Raw genomic sequence first — 27331 nt, forward strand, 5'->3', positions numbered from 1 at the left:
AATTGCCATCATAAAAACTGAGGCAGCAGACTTTGTGAAAATTTATATTTGTGTCATTCTCAAAACCTTTGACCATGACTGTACTAGCTAATTTTTCCCCAACATCGGACACCCCCTAACTTCGGACACTCTCTAGCGGTTGGAAGACAAAATCACCTTGAGCTCAACATTTAAATGGACTGGAAAATAACGGTACGTTTTGCGACTAAAGTCACCCTTCTAGTGAGCTGACCACCGATTTTCAGTGCAATTTATGTAAGTTAAGTTAGGTTTTGAGAGTTTTCAAAAAAGGTATATATGTACACATTTTGTGGGACACACTGCATATTGTAAGATTCAACTGCGCGACATTTAATATCCAACTTTTTACCTCTGAAATATAGCTAACGGATTTTCTAATGTTGCTAGCTTAGTTGCTAAATGTTGATAGAACTGCTAAGACAGCAAAAAGGAAATACATTGTAAGCGTTAGATAATACATATCACGAAAACAGCTGAATGTTGTCAAGCTTTACCGTATCAAAATTGGAGTCCTCTAACGGAGGCGTTTTGCACAATCTGCAAAAATGTATTTGGAACTTTGAACCATGAACTTTTTGACACCTATCACTGTTGGCTATGTTTCAACAGCTACATAGAGGCAGTATTTAGTCAAATGTTACAATGTATGCATCAATATTAAACTAATTGGGACACTAATTTTCATTACAGATAACATCAAACAAAAAACATGAAAACTTTCATCACCTTTCAATGCCTTAGCTTTGAAATGTAAATGTGTATACATATTCAGATTGAGTTACCTTTCTAAACTGTGTATAGTATGCCAAGTTATTTAGCTACATGTATTTACCACCACAGCATGGAGAATGTCAAGAGGAAGCAGTGGAGTGAGGTGGACATGTTCCATGCCATGGAGGACTGCGGGGCAGGGATGGCTATCCGCCAGGCTGCCAAGGTTAGGCATCTTTTGTTTTTAGGAGATTACCATGTGTATGTGAATTTTTTCTGCTAGTAACAGTTTTATTTTATTATCTACCAAGGTGCATGGTGTACCTCGGCAGACCCTGGCGGACAGGCTGAGTGGCCGGGTGACCCATGGTTGTCGCAGTGGACCACCCACATTGCTTGCACCAGAGGATGAAAATTCTGCGCCAGCCATGGGTTCCCCTTCACCCACATTGTGTGTGTATGTGTGTTATACTGGATCTTTACATTTTTTTATTTGCCTGCATCAATTCCTTAATGAGTTTTGTTTGTATGTTTTTTCTCAGTACTTAGCAGGAAAGGTGCCTAGCAGGAATTATATCAGGACACGAGTCCAGCAGTGTGTGGAGGAGAGGATGCAGACTACCATGGTACAGAGATCCACACACCATCCACCAAGAACCATGAAGCTGAATGTGTACTTAGCAGATACACTTCTGTTAATCCAATAATCCAACTAAAAACTGTAGTAAAGTCACTGGCTTTCTGAAAGTAAACAATGTCTAGTAAAGCTTCCTTAGACACCAAGAACAAACAAAAAGAGGAAGGAAGTCCCACTTTGGTCTCACTCTCCCTGACTTCTTGATCAGACTTGAAGTGATCATGTTTGTTGTTGGAATGTTCCATGGTTCTCAGTGTATGTCTGACACCATAATAACAATATAATTGAATAGAACACTGTAATTTAATGGATCTTCATGGTAATAACCCTGTTGTTTTGTTGTCCAGTTGACTGTTGTGCTGACCGGGGCTGTGGTGGTAGAGTCTTTCATTGGCATCGTGGTGCTCTTCCTCTATCGAAGATACAAGCTAGCCAGTGAGTCATCCATCCTCTTCCTCCCTACTTCATGGGACAAGCATGTGGAGCAAGAAAAACAGTTGATATTGAACTTGACATTATACATACTGAAAACATCTTGGGGCAATGAGCTAAATTTGACCACACCAGCATTGGCGAAAAATATCTGTTGGTCCTGAACAGAGAGAACCCTTGTTCACAGGACATTCATTCCATCTGTGCTGTATACTATGTAGGCCTAGTTGCATTTTGCACTCTGTTTACCAGCCACTATTGCTCGCATATGCAGTGTTATCTATGTTGATAGCATGTTGTGTCTGTGTTGGAAGGTGGACAGCAGGCTGTTCCCCGCTATCACTTCAGGAAGAGAGACAAGGCGCTCTTCTACGTCAGGAAGATTTTGAGGAAGGTTAGTCATTCTTAAAATATGTTCCATATGGCACCCTAGTCCCTTTATAGTGCCACTACTTTTGACCTGGTCCCATAAGGCTCTGGTCAAAAGTAGTGCACCAATGAATAGGGTGCCATTTGGGATACACATCTGTTCACTCTCTCCTACTTACCAACCTATTGACAGAAAGGTATGCATACTGTAGCAACGTTAACCCAAGACCTAGCGAGCTCGTCAAGAGGGTCAGATCTCCTGGCATAAGGTGTTGGTTGACAGTCGCTGGACCTGGGATCGGGTCCCAGTCGGGGCTTCCTCCTGAATTCGCTACAATAATACCTTTTACTGGGGAAATGGAAGAGACTCTTCACCAAATCACTCATCTCCATACCATGCATTATTTATCAGGGTCCGTATTCATAAAGCGCCTCAGAGGAGGAGTGCTGATCTAGGATTAGTTTAGCTTTTTAAATTCGAATGAATATGATTATATGGACAGCGGGCACCTGATCCTAAATCAGCAATTATTCATTTTCTGAGACACTTTATGAATAGAGGACCAGGAGTTTAGCATGCCAATCCTTATTGCCATTTATTTCAATTGAAATGAATTTCTGACGCCTTTATAATTTCAGAATATTACGTATAAATTCTTGGAATTGAGTGAATCTCCTGTGATTTGTCTTCTGATGATAAGAAATGTTAGTTACATGTTTCCCCACTGGAGGGCAGAGCAAAGTAGCATTTTGTGCCTTTAGTAACTCATCCCTTCATCCCCTTCCTTCCATGGATTCCATCTCTCTGTCTCTCTCTCTGTCACTCGCCGGTCCAGACCCTGTCCTCCCCTCCGTCCTCTACCTCAGTGTCCAAGCAGTGCCCTCGGAAGAGACCAAAAGTCCTGAGAAATAGCTCGCAGGTAGGCTACCATCTCTAGAGGCTGTCACACCACTACTCAAAAGAGAGGAAATTAAATTTAAGAAAGGGCACACTAGTCTATGCCACCTAATGTGTGTGGGTGTTCTAGGATCCTGCGTATCCGTAAGGAGCCCCCCACCCTTCAGCCCAAGGAGCCCCCTCCATCCCTATTGGAGGGCGACCTGACTGAGTTTGACGTGCAGAACACCAACCGACGCGCCGAGGTCCTCTACATGCTCAAGAACATCAGGTAGCACAAACAAACACACAAACATCCATGCACACACACACTCACATTCTCTATACTATACTGTGATATGTCCTTTTTTATTTTTTTGTGGTATTTGTACCCCATTTTTCTCCCCAATTTCGTGGTATCCAATTGGTAGTTACAGTCTTGTCCCATCGCTGCAATTCCTGTACGGACACGGGAGAAGCGAAGGTCGAGAGTCGTGCGTCCTCCGAAACACAACCCAGCCGAGCCGCACTGCTTCTTGACACACTGCTCGCTTAACCCAGAAGCTAGCCGCACCAATGTGTCGGAGGAAACACCGTACACCTGGCGACCAAGTCAGCGTGCACTGCGCCCGGCCCGCCACTGGAGTCGCTAGTGCGCGATGGGACAAGAACATCCCTGCCGGCCAAACCCTCCCCTAGCCTGAACGACGCTGGGCCAATTGTGCGCCGCCCCATGGGGCGGCCGGCTGCGACAGAGCCTGGACTCGAACCAGGATCTCTAGTGGCACAGCTAGCACTGCGTGATATCTCCTTCTTAGTGTGCGCACACACACACATACACTCTCACACACCAGTAGCAGTGTGTGTGTTCTCTGTGTCACTCCGTGTTTTGTCTCCCTCTGCTCTCAGGGTGCTAGGCCACTTTGAAAAGCCTCTGTTCCTGGAGCTGTGTCGTCACATGGTCTTTGTGGAGCTGCAGGAGGGGGAGGGGCTGTTCCGTCCGGGCGACGATGACGATAGCATCTCCATGGTCCAGGACGGACGTCTGGAACACTGCATCCACGAGACCGTAAGACCAGGCTAGAATACCTGCTGGGAATACACCATGAAACACACTGTACATATGCTTAGAGCTAGCCCTAACCCTAACACCAGCATCCACTTACATTTTTGCTTAGTCAATATCATAGATGTGTTTTTATGAGTCATTCCGTGCACCTAGGGGAATTTAGCTTTCTGTGTGTGGTATAGGACGGTACAGAGCCGGTTGTGAAGGACATGCTCCCGGGGGACGGTGTTCATAGCCTACTCAGTATTATGGACATCATCACTGTGAGTTTATGGCTATTCCCTTTATAGTGCACTACCTTTGACCATAGGGCTATTGTCAAAAGTAGTGCACTATATAGGGAATTAGCTGTCATTTTAGACAAGACTATATCTCCCCTCCATCTGACGCACCTTACACCAGCCTCTGTTCTCCTCTGGCTTCTCTTCTACCCACCTCTCCCCCCATCTCTTCTACCCACCTCTCCCCCCATCCATCTCTCCCTCCTCCCTGTCCTGTCCTCGATCCAGCCAGCTCTGCTCATCCCTCCCTCCCTCTGTTCTTCACTGCTATACCTCTGTTCATCTTTGCCCCTTCTCTATTCCTCTCCCGCTTATTTTTCAATCTGTCTATTCCTCCCTCTATCCTCCTCTTATTATTTCAGTGTTCCATCCACATTAATCTATTTCCATCTTCCTTTACCAGACTAGGTCACTCTGGTTAACCCTCCTCCTCTCTCTCTCCCCCTCCTTGTGTGATTGGTTGGTTCCTGTGTTCCTCAGGGTTACCCCGCCCCCTATAAGACGTTGTCAGTGCGGGCTGTGTCTCGCTCATCTATCCTGTGTCTGCCCGCCTCAGCCTCCAGTCGGTGTTTGAGAAGTACCCTGAGACTCTAATGCGCGTCATTCAGGTACAACCCCAACCCTCAGCCTGCTCCCAAACACATTTCAAACAAACAGGACTCTTTGGATGTGACCCCCTAAAGGCAACGATTGTGTTACACCCCTGAAAAAGGGGAGAAATAATCACGAACGTGACGCAGTTATGTTTCCTCACTGACAAATTTAGTGTAATTATTTTACAAAAATACCACATTTTACAGAACAACAGATCTACAGGAACCAGAGATTTGTAGGGTACAAAGCTTATTCAAGTCACAACAGCATAAACTGTAATTCACTAAAACATATACAAATGTTTCAATATAACTGTCAAACACAAAGTAGCTTTAGCTCAGTAACCCATAACTACATTTATCAACCATGTCAACAAAGTATTCGAAACACATTATACAAATAACCCCAAATATATTATTAACAACGCACATATTCATTCACAATTAGCATAAAATGGCAGCTACTCTCAGTACGAAGGCTATCGCTGCAACCAAGCAGATTACAGTCACACACGCACCTAATAACTCTCTTCAACTTAACTCTAACTTCCTCAAGATGTTACTAACACATACCTTAAACTCTCTTCACAGGTTAGCAAGTTATTACATTCAAATTAACTCGTTTTCATATCAATAACGTACCTGAAAAAAGGGGAGAAATAATCACGAACGTGACGCAGTTATGTTTCCTCACTGACAAATTTAGTGTAATGAGAAAAAGACCGCGATTCCCCCAGGAAGTTGGGTGGAGACCAGAGCAATCGATCTCAGGCTCATAGATTAAGAGCATTTAGTAGATCACAGATGAACACTTTTACCCTTAAATTAGGCACCACAAACTAAAGTAGTCAATATAACATTTACACATTCCTCTTACAATATTAACCCTTTGACTCTTGACGGATTTTAAACACATTTATGCATTTTATCAATCTCTATGAACTAGTACTGGATGCATAATCTTTTTAACCTTAGATATTTTAAGATCCTTACATACCATGAACTTACTAATACTTTTTAGTGTATAACAGGCTATGAATATGTCCTTTAACCTGTCACACTTGCGTCCCAAATTGCACCCTATTCCCTATGGGCCCTAGTCGAAAGTAGTGCACTATGTAGGAAATAGGGTGCCATTTGGGACAAAACCAAGGATGGAAACTGCCTAACCTGAGTTGAAAGCACACCCTGATTGTTCTGAAGAATAATTTCTCCATTGATGTTATTGTGGCTGTATTACAGCCATTGTTGTAGAGTGGTGTTTAATCCACCTTGGTGTTTGATCCACCTTGGTTTTTGATCCACCTTGGTGTGTGTCCCAGATAATCATGGTGCGACTCCAGAGAGTGACCTTCCTGGCATTACATAACCACCTGGGCCTGACCACAGAGCTCTTCAACCCGGTAATACACACACTTACACAGTAGAGTACACACTCCAGCGATATCGCGCACGCGCACACACAAACAAACAAACACACACACACACACACACACACAACCTAAATTCACACACCATTAAGCCCAGCATCATAGCTTTATTCTCCATACAGTCTTAAAGCTCAGTGAAAATGAATAATATGGATCACAAGCCTCTATAGGACAGTCACTTTTAAACCCACTTGCCTCTAATCTTCCATCAGTGTTAAAGCTTTATTGTTCTCCATCACTGAGCGAGACTGGAAGTCTTCACTCAGACCCTCCCTGACCCAATCTTCTTTAACAGCCACTTTATTCTACAATTGAATTCTGTCGTTCTGATTTAACTTTCTCTAGTACTAGTTTCGTTCATCCACCTCATATTGTATTCTCTAATGTTGTTTAATGCATGATTAGGTTGATATGATGTAAAATAGTGCAACATCTTTGCATCTTTGATTGACAGGAGTGTCACGCGGTCCCCTTTTGACAGTTGCTGGGGTGATAGGAGAGGGAAGTCCGGTCAGGATGCCACGCAGACCCCACTTTCAGGAGGATCCTGTCTCCGTCCCCACACCTGCACCTACAGAAATCTGCTCCGACACAGACGCTGGGAAAGACAGTCCCTCCAACGCCTTTAGGAAGACTCACTATCTTTATGCCCACTGATGGTACAGGTAGTTTTGTCCACTGCTGAGTACTACAACTTCATTCACTTGTGGCTTCACATGCACACTATGCCCATCAATACCTCTCTCTGCTCAGCAGGGGTGACAGGGAACGACCTGAACATGGCATACGAGCGAGCCAGAGTCACCATAGACGAACGCCCCTCCAGCCCTGTCATTTATAAGGTGAGCGTCCGTTCTTCCTCCCTTCCCTCTCCTTTACACCTCTCTGTGTGTCCCAAATGGCACCCTATTCCCTACATGTTGTATAGGGAATAGGGTGCCATTTGGGCCACAGGCACTGACACACCCACCTTTGCTTCTGGACCTGTGTCTGCCTCACTCATGTCTGAATCCCCCCCTTCCCTATCTGTCCTCCCACCTCTCCTCCAGTCCAGCCTGAAGAAGAGTGTGACCATGCAGCACACGCCATCGGCGGTGTTCCACTACACAGACAGCGAGGGACGCCTTGACAACGTCCACCCCAGCAAGGTCAGCGCCATCTGCGCCAGTTTCGGACAGGGAGTACCATATAGACGTATAATATATAGTAATATGTACGTAGAATATATGGTTAAATATGGTAATATAATTCGTGTTGCACGGTATACCAGGACCACGGTAATATCACGGTAGCAAAACGTCATGATACCAACATTTTAGAACACCGTAGTCCTGTTTCATATGATACTACCTAATTCTTCAGCCCTACTGATCTAAAGAATCTTCTGGCGCCTGTTATAAAATGTTTATAAAGTCAGTTTTGTAAAATAATGTTGAATTTAAGCAACAGCCACTAGTCTTTTGTATGCGCAGGTCCAATAATATAAATTTTGCTTTCATGCGCATTTCACGTGTGGCGGCTGTAATCAGCCAGCCGCATCCCCTACCAGCCCTCCCTCACCTGGTTCTCACCGCATCCCCTACCAGCCCTCCCTCACCTGGTTCTCACCGCATCCCCTACCAGCCCTCACTCACCTGGTTCTCTCCACATCCCCTACCAGCCCCCACTCACCTGGTTCTCTCCGCATCCCCTACCAGCCCTCACTCACCTGGTTCTCTCCGCATCCCCTACCAGCCCTCACTCACCTGGTTCTCTCCGCATCCCCTACCAGCCCTCCCTCACCTGGTTCTCACCGCATCCCCTACCAGCCCTCACTCACCTGGTTCTCTACGCATCCCCTACCAGCCCTCCCTCACCTGGTTCTCACCGCATCCCCTACCAGCCCTCACTCACCTGGTTCTCTCCGCATCCCCTACCAGCCCTCACTCATCTGGTTCTCTCCGCATCCCCTACCAGCCCTCCCTCACCTGGTTCTCACCGCATCCCCTACCAGCCCTCACTCACCTGGTTCTCTCCGCATCCCCTACCAGCCCTCACTCACCTGGTTCTCTCTGCATCCCCTACCAGCACTCTCTCACCTGGTTCTCTCCATCCGCTCTTCATGCGCATCTATTCCTCCATCAGTTTAAAATATAATTTTGCTGTGATGGTGAGCGGGGATGCAGACCCTGATGAGTCTTCTGTTGTTAGATTTCTACATTTGTTACATTGGAGCAGCACTAGCGAAGTTGATACATTGTATCATTTCATCGACTGTTATAACCAAGAGCACAGACCAGCCTATGTAGACTTTGCCAGTTCACTGTCATGCAGCCTCTGAGGGCCAGAGAGGGAAAATGGAGGCATGCTTGCAGCTTTCCAGCAAAGAAAACAGCTTGTTTCTAGCCTAAACGGTTAAAAACATATGACCCATATTACCGGAGATGCCTTTTTTTCATTCTATCGGGATTCACGCACATTTTATATAATTCACAAAGAATGTTGCAGGCCGTTTTAAACTAATCCCGGGTTGCTAATTAAACGTTGTTCAGTCATGTTACATAGCTAGCTAACAACCTGGTAACTTGACAGTAAGTTCAGGCAAATTTGATTGGCACAGGAAGAAAGGAAAAGGGTCATATAGGCCTAAAGTAAGTCTAAACTATATAAAAAATATATTTATTTCTGGTGCTCCTTAAATTCTGTTTGATGCTGTTAGGTTCTAAATAACAAGGTAAAAACCGACCGACAACTATAAAAGCTCAAACCGAGTTTATTCACCCAATGGGTCAGACAGCTGAACAGACTAAAAACATGTTTCCACCAGCACAAGTGTATACAGTGGGGAAAAAAAGTATTTAGTCAGCCACCAATTGTGCAAGTTCTCCCACTTAAAAAGATGAGAGAGGCCTGTAATTTTCATCATAGGTACACGTCAACTATGACAGACAAATGAGAAAAAAAATCCAGAAAATCACATTGTAGGATTTTTAATGAATTTATTGGCATATGATGGTGGAAAATAAGTATTTGGTCAATAACAAAAGTTTCTCAATACTTTGTTATATACCCTTTGTTGGCAATGACACAGGTCAAACGTTTTCTGTAAGTCTTCACAAGGTTTTCACACACTGTTGCTGGTATTTTGGCCCATTCCTCCATGCAGATCTCCTCTAGAGCAGTGATGTTTTGGGGCTGTCGCTGGGCAACACAGACTTTCAACTCCCTACAAAGATTTTCTATGGGGTTGAGATCTGGAGACTGGCTAGGCCACTCCAGGACCTTGAAATGCTTCTTACGAAGCCACTCCTTCGTTGCCCGGGCGGTGTGTTTGGGATCATTGTCATGCTGAAAGACCCAGCCACGTTTCATCTTCAATGCCCTTGCTGATGGAAGGAGGGTTTCACTCAAAATCTCACGATACATGGCCCCATTCATTCTTTCCTTTACACGGATCAGTCGTCCTGGTCCCTTTGCAGAAAAACAGCCCCAAAGCATGATGTTTCCAACCCCATGCTTCACAGTAGGTATGGTGTTCTTTGGATGCAACTCAGCATTCTTTGTCCTCCAAACATGACGAGTTGAGTTTTTACCAAAAAGTTATATTTTGGTTTCATCTGACCATATGACATTCTCCCAATCCTCTTCTGGATCATCCAAATGCACTTCAGACGGGCCTGGACATGTACTGGCTTAAGCAGGGGGACACGTCTCGCACTGCAGGATTTGAGTCCCTGGCGGCGTAGTGTGTTACTGATGGTTGGCTTTGTTACTTTGGTCCCAGCTCTCTGCAGGTCATTCACTAGGTCCCCCGTGTGGTTCTGGGATTTTTTTGCTCACCGTTCTTGCGATCATTTTGACCCCACGGGGTGAGATCTTGCGTGGAGCCCCAGATCGAGGGAGATTATCAGTGGTCTTGTATGTCTTCCATTTCCTAATAATTGCTCCCACAGTTGATTTCTTCAAACCAAGCTGCTTACCTATTGCAGATTCAGTCTTCCCAGCCTGGTGCAGGTCTACAATTTTGTTTTTGGTGTCCTTTGACAGCTCTTTGGTCTTGGCCATTGTGAAGTTTGGAGTGTGACTGTTTGAGGTTGTGGACAGGTGTATTTTATACTGATAACAAGTTCAAACAGGTGCCATTAATACAGGTAACGAGTGGAGGACAGAGGAGTCTCTGAAAGAAGAAGTTACAGGTCTGTGAGAGCCAGAAATCTTGCTTGTTTGTAGGTGACCAAATACTTATTTTCCACCATAATTTGCAAATAAATTCATAAAAAATCCTACAATGGGATTTTCTGGATTTTTTTTCCTCAATTTGTCTGTCATAGTTGACGTGTACCTATGATGAAAATTACAGGCCTCTCTCATCTTTTTAAGTGGGAGAACTTGCACAATTGGTGGCTGACTAAATACTTTTTTTCCCCACTGTATATATATATAAACCCAATTTAGGTGAACTCCTCCTTCCCTCTAAACATTACATGCAGGTAAGTGATGCAGGTAATAAACTGTTCCTTCTCCCTTAATGTGACCTGACCTCTTCCCCATTCCTCACTAATCCACAGCTCTCCACCCTTATCAGTGACTGCAACCTTTCCTTTACTCAGTACATTCCAAGCTTAATTGCCGCTACCATATATATTCCTCCTACAGATAACCATTAACTTCTGGTGTATAAACCAGACTATGTCACTCCTCATGTCCATAGGATACCTGATGATTAACAATATTTCAAGTTTAGAAGTCAGAACCCACCAATGCCTAACATTTGTAAAAGCTGGGAGCAGTGTATGTGTGTTTGTGGGAGAGAGTGGTGTGTGTGTTTATGAGAGAGAGGGAGACAGTGTGGGAGGAAGAGTGTACAGTGCATTCGGAAAGTATTCAGACCCCTTGACTTTTTCCACATTTTGTTACGTTACAGCCTTATTCTAAAATGGATGAAATAAAAATGTTCCTCATCAATCTACACACAATACCCCATAATGAACAGGTTTTTAGAAATTTTAGCACATTTATTCAAATAAAAAACAGATACCTTATTTACATAAGTATTCAGACCCTTTGCTATGAGACTCGAAATTGAGCTCCGGTGCATCCTTTTTCCATTGATCACCCTTGATGTTTCTACAACTTGATTGGAGTCCACCTGTGGAAAATTCAATTGATTGGACATGATTTGGAAAGGCACACACCTGTCTATATAAGGTCCCACAGTTGACAGTGCATGTCAGAGCAAAAACCAAGCCATTTGGTCGAAGGAATTGTCTGTAGAGCTCTGAGACAGGATTGTGTCGAGGCACAGATCTGGGGAAGGACACCAAAAAAATTTCTACAGCATTGAAGGTCCCCAAGAACACAGTGGCCTCAGTCATTCTTAAATGTAAGAAGTTTGGAACCACCAAGACTCTTCCTAGAGCTGAGCAATCGGGGGAGAAGGGCCTTGGTCAGGGAGGTGACCAAGAATCCGATGGTCACTCTGACAGAGCTCCAGAGTTCCTCTGTGGAGATGGGAGAACCTTCCAGAAGGACAACCAACTCTGCAGCACTCCACCAATCAGGACTTTATGGTGGAGTGACCAGATGGAAGCCATTCCTCAGTAAAAGGCACATGGCAGCCCACTTGGAGTTTTCCAAAAGGCACCTAAAGGACTCTCAGACCATGAGAAACAAGATTCTCTGGTCTGATGAAACCAAGATTGAACTCTTTGACCTGAATGCTAAGCGTCACGTCTGGAGGAATCCTGACACCATCCCTACGGTGAAGCATGGTGGTGGCAGCATCATGCTGTGGGGATGTTTTTCAGCAGCAGGGAATGGGAGCTTAGTCACGATCGAGGGAAAGATGAACGGAGCAAAGCACAGAGACATCCTTGATGAAAACCTGCTCAGGACCTCAGACTAGGGTGAAGGTTCACCTTCCAACAGGACAACGACCCTAAGCACACAGCCTTGTAGTGTCATACCCAAGAAGACTCGAGGCTGTAATCGCTGTCAAAGGTGTTTCAACAAAGTACTGAGTAAAGGGTCTGAATACTTATATATTTCAGTTTATTATTTTTTATACATTTGCCAACATTTAAAAAAAACTGTTTTTGCTTTGTCATTATGGGGTATTGTGTATAAACTGATATTGTGTATAAACTGATCAATTTTAGAATAAGGCTGTAATGTAACAAAATGTGGAAAAAGTCAAGGGGTCTGAATGCTTTCCGAATGCACTGTATGTGTCTGTGTTAACTGAAGAGTAAAGAAGGTTTCATGCAGTGTTTTCCACTTACTGCCACAATGACATGCAGATAGATCATTTATGTATGTATGTATGTACAGTATATTCCTTCCATCCATTCCTCCAACAAATCACAGGTAGGCCTTTGCAAATATGAGCAAATCAGCCATTATATGCAGTATTCTATTATACACTGAACAGTGTGAAGTTAAATTCAGTAGAAGTGTGAATTTCAGTGACCAGTTGTTTTGCCTAGCACATGCGCAGAATGTTTAGAAAACAGGAACAAGCATCCGGGGGCGGGGCGAACAGGACGCAGATATTTTTTCCCCGTTTTAGCGCGATAGTACTCGGTATTGTGATACTTGACCTGGTATCGTATCGTTAGTAAAATGTTGGTATCGTGACTACACTAAATAGAATTACTAGAACAGACATTCCCATTCAAGTCATTCCTCTGTGATGGGTGGATTGGCAGCCATATGTAATTCTATAGTGCTATCCATAGAAATAGAATGACTAGAATGGACACAAGTCATTCTTCTGTCCATTGGTGGATCGCCGGCCAATTTTTGTGGAGAGTTCTACTGTGAGACTGTATTGAGGACCTACAGTGAGGGAAAAAAGTATTTGATCCCCTGCTGATTTTGTACGTTTGCCCACTGACAAAGACATGATCAGTCTATAATTTTAATGGTAGGTTTATTTGAACCGTGAGAGACAGACAGAATAACAACAAAAAATCCAGAAAAAAATGTTATAAATTGATTTGCATTTTAATGAGGGAAATAAGTATTTGACCCCTCTGCAAAACATGACTTAGTACTTGGTGGCAAAACCCTTGTTGGCAATCACAGAGGTCAGACGTTTCTTGTAGTTGGCCACCAGGTTTGCACACATCTCAGGAGGGATTTTGTCCCACTCCTCTTTGCAGATCTTCTCCATGTCATTAAGGTTTCGAGGCTGACTTTTGACAACTCGAACCTTCAGCTCCCTCCACAGATTTTCTATGGGATTAAGGTCTGGAGACTGGCTAGGCCACTCCAGGACCTTAATGTGCTTCTTCTTGAGCCACTCCTTTGTTGCCTTGGCCGTGTGTTTTGGGTCATTGTCATGCTGGAATACCCATCCACAACCCATTTTCAATGCCCTGGCTGAGGGAAGGAGGTTCTCATCCAAGATTTGACGGTACATGGCCCCGTCCATCGTCCCATTGATGCAGTGAAGTTGTCCTGTCCCCTTAGCAGAAAAACACCCCCAAAGCATAATGTTTCCACCTCAATGTTTGAAGGTGGGGATGGTGTTCTTGGGGTCATAGGCAGCATTCCTCCTCCTCCAAACACGGCGAGTTGAGTTGATGCCAAAGAGCTCGATTTTGGTCTCATCTGACCACAACACTTTCACCCAGTTCTCCTCTGAATCATTCAGATGTTCATTGGCAAACTTCAGACGTCCCTGTATATATGCTTTCTTGAGCAGGGGGACATTGCGGGCGCTGCAGGATTTCAGTCCTTCACGGCGTAGTGTGTTACCAATTGTTTTCTTGGTGATTATGGTCCCAGCTGCCTTGAGATCATTGACAAGATCCTCCCGTGTAGTTCTGGGCTGATTCCTCACCGTTCTCATGATCATTGCAACTCCACCAGGTGAGATCTTGCATGGAGCCCCAGGCCGAGGGAGATTGACAGTTCTTTTGTGTTTCTTCCATTTGCGAATAATCGCACCAACTGTTGTCACCTTCTCACCAAGCTGCTTGGGGATGGTCTTGTAGCCCATTCCAGCCTTGTGTAGGTCTACAATCTTGTCCCTGACATCCTTGGAGAGCTCTTTGGTCTTGGCCATGGTGGAGAGTTTGGAATCTGATTGATTGATTGCTTCTGTGGACAGGTGTCTTTTATACAGGTAACAAGCTGAGATTAGGAGCACTCCCTTTAAGAGTGTGCTCCTAATCTCAGCTCGTTACCTGTGTAAAAGACACCTGGGTGCCAGAAATCTTTCTGATTGAGAGGGGGTCAAATACTTATTTCCCTCATTAAAATGCAAATCAATTTATAACATTTTTGACATGCGTTTTTCTGGATTTTGTTGTTGTTATTCTGTCTCTCACTGTTCAAATAAACCTACCATTAAAATTATAGACTGATCATTTCTTTGTCAGTGGGCAAACATACAAAATCAGCAGGGGATCAAATACTTCTTTCCCTCACTGTATGTCCTCATTTTTGTCAATGTCTGAATCCCTACCTGTCTCTCACACCTACCTTTTCTCCTTCTGTACCATAATATCTCTCTCTCTCTCTCTCTCTCTCTCAGGATACTGGTCTGTTGGAGGGCAGGGTGACTCTGCGCCAGGTCAAAGCAGGCTCTGTGGTGGCCGGACAGGGAGACCAGGTCAGACACACACACAACATTTGCTGATTCACCTTTGGTCATACCCATCCACACCTGGGTTCAAATACTATTTGAAACCATTTTAAATCATTTCTGTGCTTGATTGACATTGAGCGTTCATAGCTTAATGGACCAATAGAATAATCCCTAAACTGTAAACCCCACCCATCTTGCACTCCAGGCAGGCCATAGCAAATGCTTAAAGTACTGGAAAGATTTAAAATAGTATTTGATCCCAGGTCTGTACCCATGTCTCATAGCTGTCTTCTCTCCCTGTGAGTATGTGTGTGTGTGTTGCAGGAAGTGAGTGTGGAGTTTGATTTTGGGCCTGTTGCATGTGTACCAGTGGATAATCGACCGCGAGGAGGACACATGTCTGTTTTTGACCCACCCCGAGGAGCTGGTGGGCCAGCTGGCTGTGCTGACCAGAGAACCTCTCATTTTCACTGTCCGAGCCCACCGAGACAGCAGCTTCCTCTCCATCTCCAAGACACACTTCTACGAGTGGGGCACAGGAAATACACATTGTCATACACATGTATTAGGGCATGTCAGACACTCTATAGTCACCTGTCGTTTGGTTTAATGTAAATTGTGTGTGCGTGTGTCTGTGTTCCCTCCTCAGAATTATGCTTGCAGAGCCCACGGTGGTACTGAACGTAGCTCACACGGCCATTCGGAGGATGTCGTCCTTCGTTAGGCAGATAGACTTTGCTCTGGACTGGATGGCTGTGGAGGCCGGCCAGGCAGTCTACAGGTAGGTAACCCCTCTCTCCACACTGTCTACACTCTCTCACACTCCTATCAGTTCACTGATCTATTTCCATCTCATCTAGAGATGTTACATCTGCAATGAAACCACAAGAGTGATTAGCCTTAACCTCAAACATGATAATGAAAGTCAAGACATTACCACAATCAAAAACATCTAAGATGGCTTAGCATTGCGGTTGTGTATTCTGTTGTGTCCTCGTGTAAATATCCAGTTTTTTTTTGTTGTTGTCTTTTTTCGTATATATTTCTCTATCTCACTTTCCATTCTTTAACTAAATATACTTTCCTGCAACCCGCCTCACCCAATGTGGAATGGATTCTATTATTTCTTTATTTTTATCAAGAACCTACGGCTGAAACTAGCCAGCTAGGCAGCTAACTTGCTATTAGCCACCGTTAGCGGTCTTCACCACTGTCCGTGGCCTGCACTACCTTCCAGACAGCTCTAGCCTGGACAATTATCGGCCAGTCTGCACAGCGTGCTATCGACCCAGAGCATATCGGATTTTCTGCCGGAATCACTGAATCACTGGACCTTAACACCGGATCATCGCAACTAGCTAGCTGCAACCGAATGGCTGTTGTTGGCTAATCACCACTGTCCCGACGCACCAGTTAGCCTTGAACTAGCCTCGAGCCAGGCCCATCTCCCGGCTATCTACCTCTCTGTCAACCGGACGGGACCTCCTAGTGTCGACACGGAGCCCCGCCGATCCATCACGACTGGTCTGCCGACGTAATCGTCTGATGTGGTTTCAACAGGCTTCCCGTTGCGAAGACCACAAAGATCCATCTGCTAGCCCCGGCCCGCTAGCACGCACAATCAACAGCCGTGCCTCCTGCTCGCCTGTGCTGTAGCAGCCTACGAAATGCTCCCGGACTTACCTATTGCTGTTCACTGGACCTTATGATCACTCAGCTTCACAGCTGATGCCTGCTGGACTGTTACTTTACACGGTACCCCATCCTGTTTATCTGTTTAGCCTCAGCCCAAACTTTCGTCCCCGTTACCAGTTGTTGTCTTAGCCCTCTCGAATAACACCTGTGATTGCGTTATGCCTCTCTCCCATGTCAATATGCCTAGCCTATTGCTGTTTGGGTTAGTTCTTATTGTACTATTTCACTGTAAAGCCCCCAGTCCCGCTCAACCTGCCTCAGATAGCTCCTTTGTCCCACCCCACATACACGCGGAGACCGGCTCAATCAGTACCTCCAGTGATGCTATCTCTTTCATCGTTACCCAATGCTTAGGGGTACCTCCACTGTACTCATATCCTTCCATATCCTTGTCTGTACATAATGCCCTGAATCTATTCTACAACGCCCAGAAATCTGCCCCTTTTATTCTCTGTACACAACGCACTAGAAGACCAGTTCTTAAAGCCTTTAGCCGTATCCTTATTCTGTTCCTCTGGTGATGTAGAGGTTAACCCAGGCCCTGTAGCCCCCAGTATCACTCCTACTCCCCAGGTGCTATAATTTGTTGACTTCTGTAACCGTAAAAGCCTTGGTTTCTTGCATGTTAACATCAGAAACCTTCTCCCCAAGTTTGAGTTATTCACTGCATTAGCACACTCTGCCAACCCTGATGTTCTAGCAGTGTCTGAATCCTGGCTTAGGAAGGCCACCAAAAATGCTGAAATTTCCATCCCGAACTACAACATTTTCCATCTAGATAGAACTGCCAAAGGGGGCGGAGTTGCAATCTACTGTAGAGATAGCCTGAAGAGCTCTATCATACTATCCAGGTCTGTGCCCAAACAGTTTGAGCTTCTACTTCTAAAAATCCACCTTTCCAGAAATAAGTCTCTCACTGTTGCCGCCTGCTACAGACCCCCCTCAGCCCCCAGTTGTGACCTGGGCACCATATGTGAATTGCTTGCCCCCCATCTATCCTCAGAGTTCGTACTGCTTGGTGACCTAAACTGGGATACGCTTAACACCCCGGCCGTCCTACAATCTAAACTAGATGCCCTCAATCTCACACAATTTATTCAAGGAACCTACCAGGTACAACCCTAAATCCGTAAACATGGGCACCCTCATAGATATCATCCTGACTAATTTACCCTCTAAATACACCTCCGCTGTCTTCAACCAGGATCTCAGCGATCACTGCCTCATTGCCTGTGTCCGTAATGGGTCCGCGGTCAAACGACCACCCCTCATCACTGTCAAACGCTCCCTATAACACTTCAGCGAGCAGGCCTTTCTAATTGACCTGGCCCGGGTATCCTGGATGGATATTGACCTCATTCCGTCAGTAGAGGATACCTGGATGTTCTTCAAAAGTGCTTTCCTCTCCGTCTTAAATAAGCATGCCCCATTCAAAAAATGCAGAACTAAGAACAGATATAGCCTCTGGTTCACCCCAGACTTGACTGCCCTTGACCAGCACAAAAACATCCTGTGGCGTACTGCATTAGCATCGAACAGCCCCCGCGATATGCAACTTTTCAGGGAAGTCAGGAACCAATATACACAATCAGTTAGGAAAGCAAAGGCTAGCTTTTTCAAACAGAAATTTGCATCCTGTAGCACTAACTCCAAAAAGTTTTGGGACACTGTAAAGTCCATGGAGAATAAGAGCACCTCCTCCCAGCTACCCAATGCACTGAGGCTAGGAAACACTGTCACCACCGATAAATCTACGATAATCGAGAATTTCAATAAGAATTTTGCTACGGCTGGCCATGCTTTCCACCTGGCTTCTCCTACCCCGGCCACCAGCTCTGCACCCTCCACTGCAACTTGCCCATGGCAATTTGTAATTATTTTGCACTATGGCCTATTTATTGCCTTACCTCCATAACTTACTACATTTGCACACACTGTATATAGATTTTCTATTGTGTTATTGACTGTACATTTTGTTTATTCCATATGTAACTCTGTGTTGTTTTTTTTTTTATCGCACTGCTTTGCTTTATCTTGGCCAGGTCGCAGTTGTAAATGAGAACTTGTTTAAAAAAAAAAAATTCTACACACTGATTTGGAAGCTTGAATTTGAGTCTGGCTGTGTTCAAGTGTGGTGACATTGAAGTCGTAAAGTTGAAATAAACCCCCCTACTCTCTCCCTTTCTCCCTTCTATCTCTCTCAGACGGGGATAAGTCCGACAGCACCTTCATAGTTCTGAGTGGCCGTCCGCGCTCCGTCATCATGAAGGAGGATGGCAAGAAGGAGCTGACCGGAGAGTATGACCACGGTGACCTCATCAGCGTGGTAGGGGGTCAAATGTTGGGGGTCACAATGGGTGGTACCGTTGCAAAACGCAGCAGCCGTGGAACAAACAATGTCAGGCTTTTAAAGATGTCATAGTGTTATTGATTGTAGACGTAAGCAAACCCATTTAGACACTGTTTCATGCAGGATCAGGCTTAAGCCCCACCCTGACAGGGCTATTCCCCACCTATCTCTGAGCTGTGTGTGTTACACTGCTGACATGGCTTTGCGTTGCCGCGGTGACGCCCACACTGCTAAGAATACCTGCCTGAGCCGACTCGGCCGATGCCATGGTTACTGGCTCCAGAGGTTAGCCGTAGTTGCAGTGTCCATGGGGACGGGTTTTGGTGAGCATGGTGGAATGCTCGTCAGCGATCCTGATGCTAGGATACAGAATTAGACCCTGTGTGTACGTCACCAGCACCACAGTGTTATTACAGAGAGGGATCCAGTGCTTTGATATGTAAGGTCATTGCCTGGCTGGCTGGTGCTGATTGAAATAGACACAGGAGAACCAGTGGGGCTTTAATTGTCTGGCTCACCAATGTACCATTCAATTTTTGGCCCATTCCTCAGATCACAAGTTTTATCTTAGATAGTTATTGTTATTATCTGCACCAGTCAGTGCTTTTTTAAACTAAATGTGTTCCTATTTGTATGGCTAAGATAATTTCAACTCCTTATTAAAAACAAGGATTGTGCAATGATTATGAAATCAATGGCAAGAGTGTTAGGGGTTAAGTTTGGTGCATAGTTCCTGTATGATGATTGGCAGTGTTGACCAATGGGAGCCTGTGGGGTTTCTAGTGACCCCGCCCAGGTGGAGGCCCTGACCCATCAGAACAGAGCAACCACGGTGCATGCAGTACGGGACTCTGAGCTGGCCAAACTACCAGAGGGAGCACTCGGCTTCATCAAGAGGAAGTTCCCACAGGTACGTAGTTCAACTGGCGTTCAGGCACACGCACACGCTCATGGCTCACTCACACACTCACACACACACATACACACACACAACTCACACTCACTAATTCACACACATGACACACACGACACTCCTACAGACACACGTGCTCTCTGTCTTGTGTTTCAGGTAGTCACAAGGTTGATCCACCTTCTTGGCCAGAAGATCCTTCAGCAGGTCAATGGCCCTCTGACAGGTGTGTGCGTGTACGTGCGTGTGTGTGTAGATGTGTGTGTGCAGGAATGTGTTTTACACAGAAGGATCTGACTCCTCCTTTATCTGCTAGATATAACATATCTTTATGATAATGTTGCTGTCTCTATCCATAGCTGTGTATCTGTCCTCTCAGTTCGAAGTCTGGCCCTGCACACCCCTAGTAGTAAGTGGGATGCAGGGAACCCGGCCTCAAACCTGTCCACTGTCACCTTGCTGCCTGTGTCTGAGGAGGTGCCTCTCACAGCCGTCACACTGAAGCTGCAGGATGCACTCATTTTCATTGGTAACCACACACACACACACACACACACACTCACATACAGTGCATTCGGAAAGTATTCAGACCCCTTGACTTTTTCCACATTTTGTTACGTTACAGCCTTATTATAAAATTGATTATATACTTTTTTCCCCTCATCAATATACACACAATACCCCATAATGACAAAGTGAAAAGTTTAAATTTTTATTGATTTTTTTAAACGTTTTTTTAAAAAAACGATACCTTATTTACATAAGTATTCAGACCCTTTGATTTGAGACTCGAAATTGAGCTCAGGTACATCCTGTTTCCATTGTCATCCTTGAGATGGTTCTACAACTTGATTGGAGTCCACCTGTGGTAAATTCAATTGATTGGACATGATTTGGAAAGGCACACACCTGTCTAAATAAGGTCCCACAGTTGGAAGTGTCAGAGCAAAAACCAAGCCATGAGGTCGAGAGAATTGTCTGTAGAGCTCCGAGACAGGATTGTCGAGGCACAGATCTGGGGAAGGGTACCAAAACATTTCTGCAGCATTGAAGGTCCCCAAGAATACAGTGGCCTCAGTCATTCTTAAATGGAAGAAGTTTGGAACCACCAAGACTCTTCCTAGAGCTGGCTGCCCGGGCAAACTGAGCAATCGGGGGAGTAGGGCCTTGGTCAGGGAGGTGACCAAGAACCCGATGGTCACACTGACAGAGCTCCAGAGTTCCTCTGTAGAGATGGGAGAACCTTCTAGAAGAACAACCATCTCTACAGCACTCCACCAATCAGGACATTATGGTAGAGTGGCCAGACGGAAGCCACTCCTAAGGAAAAGGCACATGACAGCCCGCTTGGAGTTTGCCAAAAGGCACCAAAAGGACTCTCAGACCATGAGAAACAAGATGTCAAAAATGTCAACAACAAAAAAAATGATCTGGTCTGATGAAACCAAGATTGAACTCTTTGGCCTGAATGCCAAGCGTCACGTCTGGAGGAAACCTGGACCATCCCTACAGTGAAGCATGGTGGTGGCAGCATCATGCTGTGGGGATGTTTGTCACCGGCAGTAACTGGGAGACTAGTCAGGATCGAGGGAAAGATGAACAGAGCAAAGTACCGAAAGATCCTTGATGAAAACCTGCTCCAAAGCGCTCAGGACCTCAGACTGGAGTGAAGGTTCACCTTCCAACATGACAATGACCCTAAGCACACAGCCAAGACAACACAGGAGTGGCTTCGGGACAAGTCTCTGAATGTCCTTGAGTGGCCCTGCCAGGGCCTGGAAATGAACCCGATCTAACATCTCTGGAGAGACCTGAAAATAGCTGTGCGTCGACGCTCCCCATCCAACCTGACAGCGCTTGAGAGGATCTGCAGAGAAGAATGGGAGAAACTCCCCAAATATAGGTGTGCCAAGCTTGTAGCGTCATACCCAAGAAGACTCGAGGCTGTAATCGCCTGCAAAGGTGCTTCAACCAAGTACTGAGTAAAGGGTCTGAATACTTATGTAAATGTGTATTTCCGTTTTTTAAATTCTTTATAAATGTGCACAAATTTCTAAAAACCTGTTTTTGCTTAGTCATTATGGGGTATTGTGTGTAGATCGATGAGGGGAAAAAAACTATATAATCCGTTTCAGAATAAGGTTGTAACGTAACAAATTGTGGGAAAAGTCAAGGGGTCTGAATACTTTCCGAATGCACTGTACACACACACACACCTTGCATTCACACACACACACTCTCTTTCTCTCTTACACACACACACACAATTATTGACATCATGTCTGGACAGTGCAGTTCAGCAGTGCTGTCCTTCCATATATTTTTACCCTAGCACTGCACAGCTGATTCAAATAACCATCTCCTCATCCAGCTTTGATCATTTGAATCAGCTGTGTAGTGCTAGGGCAAAAACCAAAACGAACACCCAGGCGGGGCCCCAGGATCGAGTTTGGGAAACCCTGGTCTAGAAGACCAGCCTATGTTGTTATCAGACCCTGGCCCTTGGTGGAGTCATTAGTGCACACCGTAGCAAACAGTTGCAAAACGTTCAGTAATGGAAATGGCTTTGCAATAAAAACGAGTGTTTCTATTGCACAAATTCAGGTAGGAAGCTGCCTGTTTCGTTCCGCTTGTCTGTCTGACAGACTGACATACTGGCAGACAGTGAGCAAGAGACCGACAAACAAATGAAACAGGAAAGGACAATAGTTTTCGTTGCAAAACTAGCATTGGCTTTAGAAGAGGTTAGCTAGCTTAGTGTGTTAGCATGGTGCTTGGGGAGAGGTTAGTTAGCTTAGCGTGTTAGCATGGTGCTTAGGGAGAGATTAGCCAATTTAGCGTGTTAGCATGGTGCTTGGGGAGAGGTTAGCTAGCTTAGCGTGTTTGCATGGTGCTTGGGGAGAGATTAGCTAACTTAGCGTGTTAGCATGGTGCTTGGCAGAGAAAGCCCCTGTGTTTGTAGTGGGATTAAGTTTAGTGCAGATCATTAGGTTCTTTAATCATGTGTTTGCTGTGTGTTTAAACGGGCTCAATGGCCAAAGCTACAATGCATGGTATGTTTTCTCAACCTTAGAGAAGTGGGAGTGGTGAAATGGAGAGAATGAAAAGGTAGAGAAGGTTGTGTGGGGAAGGGGAAAAGGGTCTAAGTCGGTCAGGTGGATGAGAAATAATTGCATCCACTGGAGAAGGGGGATAAAGTATTGAAAGAAAAGAGGAAAAGAATGGAGGTGTAGACTGAACTGGAGAGAGGTGGATCAATATTTGCTCAAGCAGCAGAATGAGTCATAGCTTCCGGTTGATTGGATCTCCTCACCCTCCCTCACCAGCTCAAACATGGGGTTGCATCCCAAATGGCACCCTATTTCCCACATAGTGCACTACTTTTGACCAGAACCCTAAAGGTACTGGTCAAAAGTAGTGCACTATGTAGGGAATAGGGTGCCATTTGGGACGCAGCCTGGGACCTTGTGGTAAAGAACCTAATGACCGATCATACAGTGTGTCTGGGGCTTGGTGACAGGGTTGACCTCGCTGACCACTTATCTCTGATATGATATCGACTTACTGAGATGGAGAGAAATACCAACCACACACAGACAGACTCAAGTGGCTCGATATTATTGTGTAATAGACTCCTCTCCTCTCTGCCTAACTGCTACTGTAGTTTTTATTGTGGTTCAAATGGTTGTCTTTCTGCATAAAGTGTGCCTATATACAGTCCATTCGGAAAGTATTCAGACCCCATGACTTTTTCCACATTTTGTTATGTTACAGCCTTATTCTAAAATGGATTAGTGTTTTTTTCCCCTCATCATTCTACACACAATACCCCATAATGACAAAGCAAAACAGGTTTTTAGAAATTTTTGCAAAGTTATATAAAAAAATAACAGAAATATCACATTTACATAAGTATTCAGACCCTTTACTCAGTACTTTGTTAAAGGGAAAGGGGGATACTTAGTCAGTTGTACAACTGAATGCGTTCAACTGAAATGTGAATGCGTTCAACTGAATCAGAGAGGTGCAGGGGGCTGCCTTTAATCGACATCCACGTCATCGGCGCCCGGGGAACATTGGGTTAACTGCCTTGCTCAGGGGCAGAACGGTAGATTTTTACCTTGTCAGTTTGGGGTTCCTGGCCCAATATCTCTCTGTACTTTGCTCGGTTCATCTTTCCCTCATTCCTGACTAGTCTCCCAGTCCCTGCCGCTGAAAAACATCCCCACAGCATGATGCTGCCACCACCATACTTCACCGTAGGGATGGTGCCAGGTTTCCTCCAGACATGACGCTTGGCATTCAGGCCAAAGAGTTCAATCTTGGTTTCATCAGACCAGATAATCTTGTTTCTCATGGTCTGAGAGTCCTTTAGGTGCCTTTTGGAAAACTCCAAGCGGGCTGTCATGTGCCTTTTACTGAGGAGTGGCTTCCGTCTGGCCACTCTACCATGAAGGCCTGATTGGTGGAGTGCTGCAGAGATGGTTGTCTTTCTGGAAAGTTCTCCCATCTCCACAGAGGAACTCTGGAGTTCTGTCAGAGTGACCATCAGGTTCTTGGTCACCTCCCTGACCAAGGCCCTTCTCCCCCGATTGCTCAGTTTGGCCGGGCGGACAGCTCTAGGAAGAGTCTTGGTGGTTCCAAAACTTCTTCCATTTAAGAATGATGGAGGCCACTGTATTCTTGGGGACCTTCAATACTGCAGACATTTTTTGGTACCCTTCCCCAGGTCTGTGCCTCGACAAAATCCTTTCTCGGAGCTCTACGGACAATTCCTTCGACCTCATGGCTTGGTTTTTGCTCTGACAACTTTCTCAATTCATCTTTCCTCGAGTCGTCGCGTCCTCCGTCCTCACCTCCTTCTCAAAATGCATTGGAAGAAAAAGTCAAAGGGGAAGGACATTGGATATTTTCATCAAAAATTCCTTGAGAAGGAGGCAAGGAGAAGGGACGCAAGGAATCCAGGAAAGACAACTGTCACCTATTTGCAAGTGTTTACATTTTGGCCAGGATGGTCTAAGAGGTATTGCGACCTCAATTGGACAAAGTGGTAAAATAAAGGTGAAATATAAGAGTTCTCATCGATTTGTTCTCGGTCTTTTTGGCAGTGTGTTGCAGGAGATGACATCAGTTTAAAAAAAGGTGTTGGACCTGACCTACCCCATCACTTCTATGTTCTCTGGCGCTGCCTTCAACTCCAGCATTTACACAGTGTTCAAGGGCAAGCAGATAGAGGTGAGGGACAGAGAAACCTTCACAGCACAGCTGGAGTTAGACAGTCTTGGGGCTCTCTCTTGTAAAAGGGATTTTTCATCTTAATCATGTGATCACGTGTAAATAAAGAATAGAATCGTCTGTTGTATACATTCTGATAAAGATTTTACTTATTATATCTAGCTAATAAGTAGCTTGCACCAAAATGCGTCGGCAATAAATATAATTGAAGGGAATTAAGCTGCCGTCCTGAACCTTCTTTTACAATTGCAATATCAACATAACCATTTAATGACTAGTGGTGCTGTTGTTTGTGCAGGACCTGTGAATCCCCTATTTCAACATCACCACTGACATCACTGCCTCCACAATGAGAGTACACACTGACGGTAAGGCCTCCATACTCTCTCTGTCCACCTGCATGTGTTTCTCTTTCTCGGTCTGTCTCTGTCTTTTAACCCTCTGTCCTCCTCTGTTTTAACTGATGAGAAATGTACATGTGAAGAAGGCACCTGTCCCTCTTTTATCCGCCTACATAGACATCTGTCCATTTCCCCCTCTCTCAGGCTCTTTGTAAAGGTACGTGCATGCCAGCATGTCCCTCTCTGGCTACCTGCCCCCTCTCTGTGACCCTAAAGACGGACACCTACTGATGGATGGAGGCTACATCAACAACCTGCCAGGTCAGCAACACACACACAATACTTCTCTCCTGCTCAGCGACGTAATCCAAAATGTTCATTGTTACTGTCTAAGCCCGAAGCCTGCCTCTCTGCCCCTCCCAGCGGACGTGGCTCGCTCCATGGGTGCCAAGGTGGTGATCGCCATAGACGTTGGCAGCCAGGACGAGACCAACCTCAACAACTACGGCGACTCACTCTCCGGCTGGTGGCTGCTATGGAAACGCCTCAACCCACTGGCAGAGAAAGTCAAGGTGAGCCTCTCTACAGCCTCAGGTACTGTGTAAACCAAAATATATTTTATTAATACACCTTTAATGGCATGTGCTAATTTGCAATTCATTTCTATGACTTGGTATTGGGTTCATATCGGAGTCAAATTTTGTTTTTGTTTACTAAGAATATACATGGCATTTTTTTATTACTCGGAATGTAAAGGATTACTTAGGATGCATCCCAAATGGTACCATATTCCCTATTTAGTGCACTGCTTTTGCTCTGGTCAAAAGTAGCGCACTATAAGGAACAGGGTGTAATTCGGGATGCAACAATAAGACACTGAAGGTATGAGCACAGTTCAGTTGTCATGCTATTCAGGGTGGTATTTGAGCTTTGACACCTGTAGGTGTTGAACATGACAGAGATCCAGATGCGGCTGTTATGTGCGTCAGCTGGAGTCAGTGAAGAGCAGTGACTACTGCGAGTACAGCAGACCGCCCATAGACCGCTACCGCACACTGGAGTTTGGCAAGTTCGACGAGATCCCTGTGAGTCTCACTCTTTGTCTTTGACATGGGGAGTTGGTCTGTGTCAGTCTCTTTTTTGCTTCCTCTGGCTCTCACATGCTCCCCCTCTTACTCTAGACCTCACTTCTTCACACTTCACCATTCATCTCTCTGTCCTCCTCCTCCATTCTCTGTAAATTCTCAGGTCTGATGAAACCAAGTGTTTTTAAGGATTGCCTGAGAACCCCCCCTCAATTAGCTACATTAGATTCAGCCTTGTGTATGACATTTGTGTGTGATTATGACATTTGTGTGTGAGTATTGTGTGTGTGTGTGTGTGTGTGTGTGTGTGTGTGTGTGTGTGTCCTGCAGGAGGTGGGCTACCAGCATGGCAAGACTGTTTGACATGTGGAGTCGCAGTGGAGTGGGGGAGAAGATGCTGAAGGACCGCCAGCAGGAGGAGTCTCACAACACACACAGCAACAACAACGTGAGGGAGGGAGGATCAGGGAGGGAGGATCAGGGAGGGAGTGAGGATGAGGGAGGGAGGATCAGGGAGGGAGGGAGGGAGGGAGTGTTAAAAGGAAGAAAATCCTTACTCACTATTAGAGATGGAATAGCAGACATCATACTTTTACAGAGTTTTGATGATGCCGTTTTTTAAAGGAGTGCTCTAGATATTGTAGAATTGTGTATTTTAATGCGATTGTTCTAAAGGATTTCTGTATGAAGCCCCTAGTCAAAGATACCTGTGCGCTGTAG

General features: G+C 45.2%; 1 pseudogene; it reads left to right on the forward strand.

The window, feature by feature from the left end:
- The first annotated feature begins 74 nt into the window (after window positions 1-74).
- On the forward strand, window positions 75-27331 carry LOC121583494 (annotated as a pseudogene).

The sequence above is a fragment of the Coregonus clupeaformis genome, chromosome 15 (genome assembly GCF_020615455.1).
Source record: "Coregonus clupeaformis isolate EN_2021a chromosome 15, ASM2061545v1, whole genome shotgun sequence".
In the NCBI taxonomy this organism is placed as follows: Eukaryota; Metazoa; Chordata; class Actinopteri; order Salmoniformes; family Salmonidae; genus Coregonus; species Coregonus clupeaformis.